Source organism: Pristiophorus japonicus, unplaced genomic scaffold (assembly GCF_044704955.1).
Source record: "Pristiophorus japonicus isolate sPriJap1 unplaced genomic scaffold, sPriJap1.hap1 HAP1_SCAFFOLD_73, whole genome shotgun sequence".
NCBI classification, from domain to species: Eukaryota; Metazoa; Chordata; class Chondrichthyes; family Pristiophoridae; genus Pristiophorus; species Pristiophorus japonicus.
The window spans coordinates 2,499,740-2,512,310 of NW_027254645.1; positions in this window are offsets into that span (position 1 = coordinate 2,499,740).

A 12,571-nucleotide genomic window follows, 5' to 3' on the forward strand; every position below is an offset into this window, starting at 1 on the left:
CAACGATTCCCTATATCAACCAGAGAATTTCCGGTAGTGTGGGCGGTACATTTGACAATGGCAATGCGTTTGGGGAACATGAGGGCTTGCAACAAATCAGATACTAGATGTTTATGTGATATCTCATTCCCCTGTGAGGTTAGGAATCCCCTATTTTTCCATACTTGTCCGAAATCATGGGCCACCCCAAAGGCATACCTAGAGTCGGTATAGATATTGACTTTGAGATCTTTGCCAAGATACAGGCTCGGGTGAGTGCGAATAGTTCAGCTTGTTGAGCAGAATAGGCGGTCTCAAAAGTGGCAGATTACAAGACCTGATTCTCCTGGTTTACTATGGCGTATCCTGAGATTCGTGAATCTTCTGGATTAATAGAGTTACTTCCATCAACATGCATAAACAATCATGACTGGGTTCTTCCTCATCTTGGGGTGGCTCAGTAAGAAAACAGGCCGGATTAATTGCAGTACAGTGCAGAAAGGTCAGTTTTGGATTGCCTGTGATTTCAGTGGGTTCTGTCGTATAGAGGGCCAGTCCACATTGCCCTGTAGTGGGATCTCAATCGGATCAATGGGAGTATAACCCACTTGGGAAGGGTCCTCTGCCCACACATGAGGATCCACATAGTCAGGTATGTCCGAGCCAGTATGATGCTGTAGAGTCGTTAAAACCTTCTCGGGGTCTCCATGAAATTGGTATGTTCGGCCATGTTTTACGATTTGCACATCCCGGCTGGTAGGGTCAGCCTCATCTATGGCCTTGCGTACCATAACTCCCAAATCTTTAGCATGGTGAGGGTCTAATACTTCACGAGCAATATGGGGTGCCATTGTTAGGGGCTGTTTCCACAGATTCTTATCCACATCCACAAAATCTGCCTCTCTTTCCAGTCCAGTCACTCTAGCCCTTAATAGAATTCCCTTCACTTCCCCATCGTGATACTGATAAAAGTTCTGCAGGTCCTGATTCTTTCCACTGCGATCGTATGCTAGGGTCACGTGATAGGGTGCCTGCGGCAGGTCCAGAGACCACCACTGAGGGGTTCTAGTGGTATAATACTGCCGCTTAAGGGTTTCCTGTTTTACAATAATCCCATCATCTCCACACTCCAAATGCAACTGGAATTTGCAGAAGAGGTCTCTAGCCATCAAGTTACAGTCCAGATTGGTTGTGATAACAACTCGATGTTCCACCAATTCTTCCTGGTAACCCATTTTAACCGGTTCTGACACTGGGAATGTCGAGATTTATCCCAGGAATCCTGAAAATTCCTCTGTTTCGGGAGAGGCAGGGAGTTTAAGATTTGATTGTACAGGAGACATGAAGACTCCCGTATCTATCAAAAAGGGTTGCCACTCATTCAGAATTTTTAACAATATCATTGGTTCGTCGTCCGGGGAGGATCCCTGCACAATCAAGCTGCGTAGTCAATTGGGGGACAATTGACCAAAGGGGTTGTTCTTGGAGTAGTTGGTGTAAGATCGTCCTCTCCCCCCTTGTCCCCTCCTCTTCCTTTTCCATGCTGACGGTAGGGTCAATTTTTATTCAAATGTCCTTCCTGCCCACAATTAAAACAGGCAATTCCTCTTACCCAGTCCCGGCCTCTTCCCATACCATGCTGGGGACAATAGGGAGGTTTATTAGCAGGGCTCGGGCCGTTTGGTTGTTTTGTACAACCGTATCCTTGCTTATCCATCCAATCCTGTATGCAACACTGCGGTTCTATTGATCCTTCCTCCCGAGATGGCTCTTCCTTTCTAGTCACGTATTCAGTCTTGACCCGGGTTGGGGGCGCACCTCCCCCCTCCCCTTTCTTTTCCTGCCAATAATATCTAACTGCCCTTTCCATTTGTCCGGATAGCGTGAGCAATCAAATAGTTGTTCGAATATCACATTGACATCTTTAGTGGTGTGGTCTGCAGCTTGTTGTGCATCAGGGTTTGGCATTGGTCTGACAGGGAATTGGTGTCGGGACATTGGGATCTTGGAAATCATTTCTAGGTCGGAGGATGTTTCGGAGCTGTCTGACTGCTTGACAGTTCTGCGTCTCGATCGGCGGGGGTGTTTGCTATATCTTTCACAACTTGGACTGGTAGATTGACTAGAAGATTTACGGGACTGTCTGTGATGTCGAGATATAATTCTGCCCTTTCGAGTATGAGATCTGGTTCTTTCGGCTATATTGCTTGTGAACTGGGGATCCGAATCGCTATCAGAGGATGAGGAGTCAGTTTGGGTTTGTTGCTTTGGTGGTATGGGGTTATTTTTAACTCCTCTCGCTGGAGTGTAAGGTGGATGGTGTTGGCAAGAGGACTGGAGCAAGGGGCCAGGGGGTGCGGGGGGCGCCGTTGGGTGCTGAGGCAGTGACCACTCATCAATTTCATCATCAGCCTCGGTTAACACAAAGCCAGCCATTTTACTACGTAGTCGGTCAATTCCTTTCTCAGAGGTCCCAGAGGATCTCTTAGTAAGTTTCTCGTGCGCACATTCTCTTTTTTTTAAGACGTCTACAGTTTTAACATGTGTTCCCTCTATCAATGAAAGTCCTAATTTAACAGCATTTCTTCGCGAACTTGACAGAAGTGATGCATCTTTTAATTTTTTTTTTGACAATCCCTGTGCTTTTTTGCTACCTCTACGCTTCTAGTGCCACCTAGAGGCCACTGGTCATCTCCTAATAATTTGTTCAGGGCTCCTGATAATTTTCTAATGTCTTCAGCTCTTTCAGGGAATTCCTCACATAACTTTTGCAGAATACTTAAGATAAGCAAAGACTCTAACACTGATCCGCGTCGCCCCGCGGTTCGCGTCGCCGCGCGATTAGAATACTTAAGATAAACAAAGACTCTAACACTGATCCGCGTCGCCCCGCGGTTCGTGTCGCTGCGCGATTTAAAACACTTAAGACTCCCGCGTCGCCCCACGGTTCGCGTCGCTGCGCGATTTAAAACACTTAAGACTCCCGCGTCGCCCCGCAGTTCATGGCGCCGCGCGATTTAAAACACTTAAAACTAACAAAGACTTACTGACACTAGCACTGACTTTCGCGGTTCGCATTGCTGCGCATTCGCCTCATCCCACGTTTACTCGGGCGTGTGCTGCCGCACGTCTCGCGTCACCACGCGTTAGCGCCACTGCGTGTCTCGCATCGGCCCTACCTTCCGAGTTACTGTGGGATTTAAATTCAATCAGAGTCTAGACGGGCCAAGTGATATACAAGGTCGACGTCGTACCTGAGTTGAACACCTATCCTCTATTTAAATCCCCATTTTATTCCCTGTGAGCCTAAGTTTCTAAATTTGATTTCTTATGAGCCTCAATTAATTTCTTTCAGTCTCCAAATTTCGCTATCCTTTCGCGTTATTGCGCAGTTTAAATTCAATCAGTCAATGAAAGCCCTAATTTAATGGAGTTTTTCAGCCAACTGGACAGTAGTGATTTCTTTTTTTTACTGCAGTTGAATTTTTCTCATAATTTAAAATCTCAGAACATTTATTTTCAGCACCTATTTAGTACGTTACTTTTTTTTGTCTTTTCCATAACTAGAGAGAAGTCTGGCACGTAGGCTGTGGACTGCTTTTCGTTATCTCAATTGTTCCAGCCTCAAGGTCTTGTTATTTAATATCATATTTTTTTTTGAATCTTTTTGAATCCATCTCAGTTGTTTTGCTGTGCCTTCTCTGAATGTTTTCTTTCAACAAGTTTTTCTTTTTTTTTAACCACCAGGACCATGTAATTTTTTTTTTCACAAACCTATACTTTGTGCATTTCCTGGCTCCGTAATTTATCATCCGAATATACATAATTCAATAAGGTTCACACTCTTTAACTTCCCACATACAGGACAACACTACGAAGGGTTAAAACAAACATTCATTCTGTTTGAGATAAAACAAACCACAACTCCCCGGCTTTTTTTTTACAGTAAAAATCACAGAAGCATTTCTCATTTAAACAGACATTCACAAGAGTCTCTTTTCTTTCCTATTAATTTTTGGATCCATGATTGATCATCTATCCCTATCTAGCTCGAACTATAAACTATCTTTCCAAGTCGCCGCTTGGTTTGCATCATCGCGCAATTTCCCTTTCTCTATCCCTATTCTAAGTTTGAAAGGTATTCACCAGATTGTCCTGGATCTCGTTCAGACACTACCTGAGAACCAGCGAGTGGCTAAACTTTCCTCAGACTTTTGAAACCGGGGGAAACTGGAGCAGTATTGACTCTGGAGCAGTTCCTATGGAGTGGAGGGTAGCCAATGTAACCCCACTTTTTAAAAAAGGAGGGAGAGAGAAAACAGGGAAGTATAGACCGGTCAGCCTGACCTCAGTAGTGGGTAAAATGATGGAATCAATTATTAAGGATGTCATAGCAGTGCATCTGGAAAATGGTGCCATGATAGGTCCAAGTCAGCATGGATTTGTGAAAGGGAAATTATGCTTGACAAATCTTCTGGAATTTTTTGAGGATGTTTCCATTAAAGTGGACAAAGGAGAACCAGTTGATGTGGTATATTTGGACTTTCAGAAGGCTTTCGACAAGGTCCCACACAAGAGATTAATGTGCAAAGTTAAAGCACATGGGATTGGGGGTAGTGTGCTGACGTGGATTGAGAACTGGTTGACAGACAGGAAGCAAAGAGTAGGAGTAAACGGGTACTTTTCAGAATGGCAGGCAGTGACTAGTGGAGTGCCGCAAGGTTCTGTGCTGGGGCCCCAGCTGTTTACATTGTACATTAATGATTTAGACGAGGGGATTAAATGCAGTATCTCCAAATTTGCGGATGATACTAAGTTGGGTGGCAGTGTGAGCTGCGAGGAGGATGCTATTAGGCTGCAGAGTGACTTGGATAGGTTAGGTGAGTGGGCAAATGCATGGCAGATGAAGTATAATGTGGATAAATGTGAGGTTATCCACTTTGGTGGTCAAAACAGAGAGACAGACTATTATCTGAATGGTGACAGATTAGGAAAAGGAAAGGTGCAACGAGACCTGGGTGTCATGGTACATCAGTCATTGAAGGTTGGCATGCAGGTACAGCAGGCGGTTAAGAAAGCAAATGGCACGTTGGCCTTCATAGCGAGGGGATTTGAATACAGGGGCAGGGAGGTGTTGCTACAGTTGTACAGGGCCTTGGTGAGGCCACACCTGGAGTATTGTGTACAGTTTTGGTCTCCTAACTTGAGGAAGGACATTCTTGCTATTGAGGGAGTCCAGCGAAGGTTCACCAGACTGATTCCCGGGATGGCGGGACTGACCTATCAAGAAAGATTGGATCAACTGGGCTTGTATTCACTGGAGTTCAGAAGAATGAGAGGGGACCTCATAGAAACGGTTAAAATTCTGACGGGTTGAGACAGGTTAGATGCAGAAAGAATGTTCCCAATGTTGGGGAAGTCCAGAACCAGGGGTCACAGTCTGAAGATAATGGGTAAGCCATTTAGGACCGAGATGAGGAGAAACTTCTTCACCCAGAGAGTGGTGAACCTGTGGAATTCTCTACCACAGAAAGTAGTTGAGGCCAATTCACTAAATATATTCAAAAGGGAGTTCGATGAAGTCCTTACTACTCGGGGAATCAAGGGGTATGGCGAGAAAGCAGGAAGGGGGTACTGAAGTTTCATGTTCAGCCATGAACTCATTGAATGGCGGTGCAGGCTAGAAGGGCTGAATGGCCTGCTCCTGCACCTATTTTCTATGTTTCTATCATACTCACTCCAATGGCCACTTTCCCCTCGTCTCGTCCAAGGCTAATCTGGCTCTTAATTCGCAAGTTTTCGGCAGTCGTCCATTGAGATCCCATTTCTGACACCAAATGTTGATTCCTGGATTCTTTTACCTCAATCTGGTTCAGCAAAATGACTGAAACGAATACCGTTTGTGCTTTAAACAAAGCAAGCTTTTATTTAAAAAGCAAATCACGATCGGGGACTTTATCAGACAGAAGGAAATGCAAGTCTGTTCGAACGCACTCACTTCCTACGGACAAAGTGACGTTACATTGTAAAGGCACGATGGTTATACATTTTCGGCAAAAGATAACAAGATAGGGCCAGAGTGACATCCCAGCTCAGCCCATCTCTTTTGATCCCTCCTTCCCTTTGTCCACTCATAAGCCGACCCAAGCATGGTCCGATTTTAAACAAAGACCTTCTGTCAATGTTTCAGGTTAATAACATGATTTAATAAGACCTTGAGGTTCTGCTGCAAGCTGTGGGTTTTGTTTCAATATGTGTTAGTGTTGTAACATTTCGCAGTCTCGAGACTTTGATGTCATGGCTATTCCTCCATGAATTGTTTGTTAGCTTATACTGGCTCTATACAATTCCCACGTTATCAACTTTAATGTCTCTATACGTTTTTAAACATTCACAACAAAAGAGAGACAGAGAAAGATACAGAGCGAGAGAGAGAGAGAAAGAGAGAGAGAGACACACAGAGACAGAGAGCGAAAGAGAGACAGAATTGTAGAGAGATACATAGAGTGAGACAGAGAGATACATAGAGAGAGGGAGACGGAGAGAGAGAGAGACAGAGATAGGCAGACAAAGAGATAGAGAGATAGACTCAGAGAGTGGGACAAACAGTCAGAGCGAGAGAGAGACAGAGATAGAGAGAGAGAGACAGAGCGTTGGAGAGAGAGAGAGAGAGTCAGAGAGATAGATAAACTGAGAGATACAGATAAACAACGCGAGAGAGAGAGACAGAACGTGAGAGACAGACAGAGTGAGAGAGCGAGAGATAGAGAGACAGACAGAGTGAAAGACACTGAGAGCGAGGGAGAGAGACAGAGAGACAGAGAGTGAGACAGATGGAGAGGCAGAGATGGAGAGAGACAGAGAGAGAGAGACAGACAGAGAGACAGTCAGCGGGAGAGATGAGACAGATAGAGAGAGAGAAACAGTGAGAGAGACAGACAGAGAGAGGCAAAAGAGAGAGAGCGAGATAGAAAGAGAGCGAGAGAGAGAGACAGAGAGAGGGAGACAGACAGAGAGAGAGACACACACAGAGGGAGAGAGATATAGACAGAGAGGAAGAGAGAACGACAGAGAGTGAGAGACAGACAGAGACAGAGAGGAGGAGATTGCGTGTGTGTGTCTCTCTATCTTTGTCTCTTCCTGCATAGATTCTGGGATTGATACAAGGCTATGGGGAGAGAGCGGGGCAGTGGGATTAGTTTGCGGATTGATACAGGGCTATGGGTAGAGAGCGGGGCAGCGGAACTAGTTTGGGATTGATACAGGACTATGGGGAGAGAGTGGGGCAGTGGGATTAGTTTCGGGATTGATACAGGGCTATGGGGAGAGAGCGGGGCAGTGGGATTAGTTTGGTGATTGATACAGGGCTATGGAGAGAGAGCGGGGCAATGGGATTAGTTTGGGGATTGATAAAGGGCTATGGGGAGAGAGCGGGGCAGTGGGGTTAGTTTGTAGATTGATACAGGTCTATAAGGAATGAGCGGGGCAGTGGGATTAGGTTGGGATTGATAGAGGGCTTTGAGGAGAGAGCGGGGCAGTGGGATTAGTTTGGGGATTGAAACAGGACTATGGGGAGAGAGCGGGGCAGTGGGATTAGTTCGGGCATTGAAACAGGTCTTTGAGGAGAGAGCGGGGCAGTGGGATTAGTTTGGGGATTAATTCAGTACGATGGGGAGAGAGAGCGGCAGTGGGATTAGCTTGGGGATTGATACAGGACTATGAGGAGAGAGCAGAGCAGTGGGATTAGTTTGGGGATTGATACAGGACTATGGGGAGAGAGCGGGACAGTGGGATTAGTTTGGGATTGATACAGGACTATGGGGAGAGAGCGGGAAAGTGGGAGGAGTTTGGGGATTGGTACAGGGCTATGGGGAGAGAGCGGGGCAGTGGGATTAGTTTGGGGATTGATACAGGACTATGGGGAGAGAGCGGGGCAGTGGGATTAGTTTGGGGATTGATACAGGACTATGGGGAGAGAGCGGGGCAGTGGGATTAGTTGCGGGATTGATACATGACTATGGGGAGAGAGCGGGGCAGTGGGATTAGTTTGGGGGTTGATACAAGACTATGGGGAGAGAGTGGGGCAGTGGGATTATTTTGGGACAGATACAGGATTATGGGGAGATAGCGGGGCAGTGGGATTAGTTTGGAATTGATACAGGACTATGGAGAGAGAGCGAGGCAGTGGGATTAGTTTGGGATTGATACAGGACTATGGGGAGGGAGCGGGGCAGTGGTCTTAGTTTGGGGATTGATACAGGACTATGGGGATCGAGCGGGGCAGTGGGATTAGTTAGTGGATTGATATAGGTCTATGGAAAGAGAGCGGGGCAGTGGGATTAGTTTGGGATTGATACAGGGCTCTTGGGAGAGAGCGGAGCAGTGGGATTAGTTTGGGGATTGATACAGGGCTATGGGGAGAGAGCGGGGCAGTGGGATTAGTTTGGGGATTGATACAGGACTATGGGGAGAGAGCGGGGCAGTGGGATTAGTTTGGGGATTGATACAGGACTTTGGGGAGAGAGCGGCGCAGTGGGATTAGTTTGGGGTTTGATAAAGGACTGTGGGGAGAGAGCGGGGCAGTGGGATTAGTTTGGGGATTGATACAGGACTATGGGCAGAGAGCGGGGCAGTGTGATTAGTTTACGGATTGATACAGGACTAATGGAGAGAGCGTGGTAGTGGGATTAGTTTGGGGATTGATACAGGACTCTGGGGAGAGAGCGGAGCAGTGGGATTATTTTGGGGATTGATACAGGGCTATGGGGAGAGAGCGGGGCAGTGGGATTAGTTTGGGGATTGAAACAGGTCTATGGGGAGAGAGCGTGGCTGTTGGATTAGTTTGGGGAATTGATACAGGGCTATGGGGAGAGAGTGGGGCAGTGGGATTAGTTTGGGGATTGATACAGGACGATGGGGAGAGAGCGGGGCAGTGGGATTAGTTTGGGGATTGATACAGGACTATGGGGAGATAGCGGGGCAGTGGGATTAGTTTGGGGATTGATACAGGGCTATGGGAAGAGAGCGGGGCAGTGGGATTTGTTTGGGTGAGATTGAGCAGCCATTTTACATGAGATGTGTGGTGACCATTTTACACCAGGACACGTGTTACAGAGAAAACGAGAGAGAGAGACAGAAAGAGAGAGAGAAGACAGTGATAGAGAGAGAGAGAGACAAGAGAGTGAGAGTGACGGAAATAGTGAGCGAGAGAGGCACAGAGAGGGAGGAAGGGAGAGACATAGAGAAAGAGACAGAGGGAGAGAGACAGATAGAGCCAGAGAGAGCGAGAGAGAGAGAGAGAGAGAAAGACAGGGAGAGACTGAGAGTGAGAGTCAGAGAGAGAGAAAAAACAGAGACACAGATAGACAGAGAAACAAAGAGAGAAAGGGAGAGTCAGAGATAGAGAGAGAGAGAAACAGAGAGAGATACAGAGCGAGATGGAGAGAGAGAGATTCAGAGAGAGAGACACAAAACATACAGAGCGAGGGAGAGAGAGAGAGAGAGATAGAGAGAGACAGAGAGAAAGAGAGAGAGACTCAGAGAGAGAGGAACAGAGGGACAGGGAGAGCGAGAGAGAGAGAGAGAGAGGTAAACTTATAGAGAGATAGAGAGAGAGAGACAGAGAGATAGAGAGAGAATGATGGAGAGAGAGAGAGAGACAGAGAGAGAGACTCAGAGAGAGGGGACCAGAGGGACAGGGAAAGCGAGAGAGAGAGAGAGGTAAACTTATAGAGAGATAGAGAGAGAGAGAGACAGAGAGATAGAGAGAGAATGATGGAGAGAGAGAGAGAGAGACAGAGAGAGAGACTCAGAGAGAGGGGAACAGAGGGACAGGGAGAGCGAGAGAGAGAGAGAGGTAAACTTATAGAGAAAGAGAGAGAGAGATAGAGAGAGAATGATGGCGAGAGAGAGAGAGACAGAGAGAGAGACTCAGAGAGAGGGGAACAGAGGGACAGGGAGAGAGGGAGAGAGGTAAACTTACAGAGAGATAGAGAGAGAGAGATAGTGTGAGAATGATGGAGAGAGAGAGAGAGAGAGACAGAGATCGGCAGACAGAGAGATCTAGAGAGAGAGACTCAGAGAGAGAGACTCAGAGAGAGGGGAACAGAGGGACAGGGAGAGCGGGAGAGAGAGAGAGAGGTAAACGTATAGAGAGATAGAGAGAGAGAGACAGAGAGATAGAGAGAGAATGATGGAGAGAGAGAGAATGACAGAGAGAGAGACTCAGAGAGAGGGGAACAGAGGGAGAGGGAGCGCGAGAGAGAGAGAGAGGTAAACATATAGAGAGATAGAGATAGAGAGAGAATGATGGAGAGAGAGAGAGAGACAGAGAGAGAGACTCAGAGAGAGGGGAACAGAGGGACAGGGAGAGCGAGAGAGAGAGAGAGGTAAACTTATAGAGAGATAGAGAGAGAGAGAGACAGAGAGAGAGAGAGAGACAGAGAGAGAGACTCAGAGAGAGGGCAACAGAGGGACAGGGAGAGCGAGAGAGAGAGAGAGGTAAACTTATAGAGAGATAGAGAGAGAGAGAGAGAGAGAGATAGAGAGAGAATGATGGAGAGAGAGAGAGAGACAGAGAGAGAGACTCAGAGAGACGGGAACAGAGGGACACGGAGAGCGAGAGAGAGATAGAGGTGAACTTATAGAGAGATAGAGAGAGAGAGAGACAGAGAGATAGAGTGAGAATGATGGAGAGAGAGAGAGACAGAGATCGGCAGGCAGAGAGATCTAGAGAGAGAGACTCAGAGAGAGAGACTCAGAGAGAGGGGAACAGAGGGACATGGAGAGCGAGAGAGAGAGAGAGGTAAACTTATAGAGAGATAGAGTGAGAGAGAGACAGAGAGATAGAGAGAGAATGATGGAGATAGAGAGGGACAGAAATCGGCAAACATAGAGATCGAGGTGAGAGACTCAGAGAGAAAGGGACAGAGAGTGAGAGACTGAGAGAGAGAGAGTGTGTGTGAGTGTGTGTATCTCTATCTGTCTCCCTGTATAGATTCTGGAATTGATACAGGACTATGGGGAGAGAGCGGGGCAGTGGGATTAGTTTGGGGATTGATACAGGGCTATGGGGAGAGAGCGTGGCAGTGGGATGAGTTTGGGGATTGATACAGGACTATGGGAAGAGAGCGGGACAGTGGGATTAGTTTGGGGATTGATGCAGGACTGTGGGGAGAGAGCGGGGCAGTGGGATTAGTTTGGGGATTGATACAGGACTGTGGGGAGAGAGCAAGGCAGTGGGATTAGTTTGGGGGTTGATACAGGACTATGGGGAGACACCGGGGCAGTGGGATGAGTTTGGGATTGATACAGTACTATGGGGAGAGAGCGGGGCAGTGGGATTAGTTTGGGGATTGCTACAGGACTATGGGAAGAGAACGGCGCAGTGGGATTAGTTTGGGGATTGATACAGGAATGTGGGGAGAGAGCGAGGCAGTCAGATTAGTTTGGGGGTTGATACACGACTATGGGGAGAGAGTGGGGCAGTGGGATTATTTTGGGACAGATACAGGATTATGGGGAGAGAGCGGGGCAGTGGGATTAGTTTGGAGATTGATACAGGACTATGGGGAGAGAGCGGGGCAGTGGGATTAGTTCGGGATTGATACAGGACTATGGGGAGAGAGGCGGTCAGTGAGATTAGTTTGGCATTGACACAGGACTACGGGGAGAGAGCGGGGCAGTGCGATTAGTTTGGGGATTGATACAGGACTAAACGGAGAGACCGGGGCAGTGGGATCAGTTTGGGATTGATACAGGACTATGGGGAGAGAGCGGGGCAGTGGGATTAGTTTGGGGATTGATACAGGACTATGGGAAGAGAGCGGGGCATTGGGGTTAGTTTGGGGATTGATACAGGGCTATGGGGAGAGAGCGGGTCAGTGGGATTAGTTTGGGGAATTGATACAGGACTATGGGGAGAGAGCGGGGCAGTGGGATTAGTTTGGGATTGATACAGGGCTATGTGGAGAGAGTGGGGCAGTAGGAATAGTTTGGGGATTGATACAGGGCTATGGGGAGAGAGCGGGGCAGTTGGATTAGTTTGGGGATTGATACAGGACAATGGGGAGAGAGCAGAGCAGTGGGATTAGTTTGGGGATTGATACAGGACTATGGGGACAGAGGGGGTCAGTGAGATTAGTTTGGCATTGGTACAGGACTATGGGGAGAGAGCGGGGCAGTGGGATTAGTTTGGGAATTGATACAGGACTATGGGGAGAGACCGGGGCATTGGGATTAGTTTGGGATTGATACAGGACTGTGGGAAGAGAGCGGGGCAGTGGGATTAGTTTGGGGATTGATATAGGGCTATGGGGAGAGAGCGGGTCAGTGGGATTAGTTTGGGGAATTGATACAGGACTATGGGGAGAGAGCCGGGCAGTGGGATTAGTTGGGGATTGGTACAGGACTGTGGGGAGAGAGCGGGGCAGTGGGATTAGTTTGGGGATTGAAACAGGACTATGGGGAGAGAGCGTGGCAGTGGGATTAGTTTGGGGATTGATACAGGACTATGGGGAGAGAGCGAGGCAATGGGATTAGTTTGGGGGTTGATACAGGACGATGGGGACAGAGTGGGGCAGTGAGATTATTT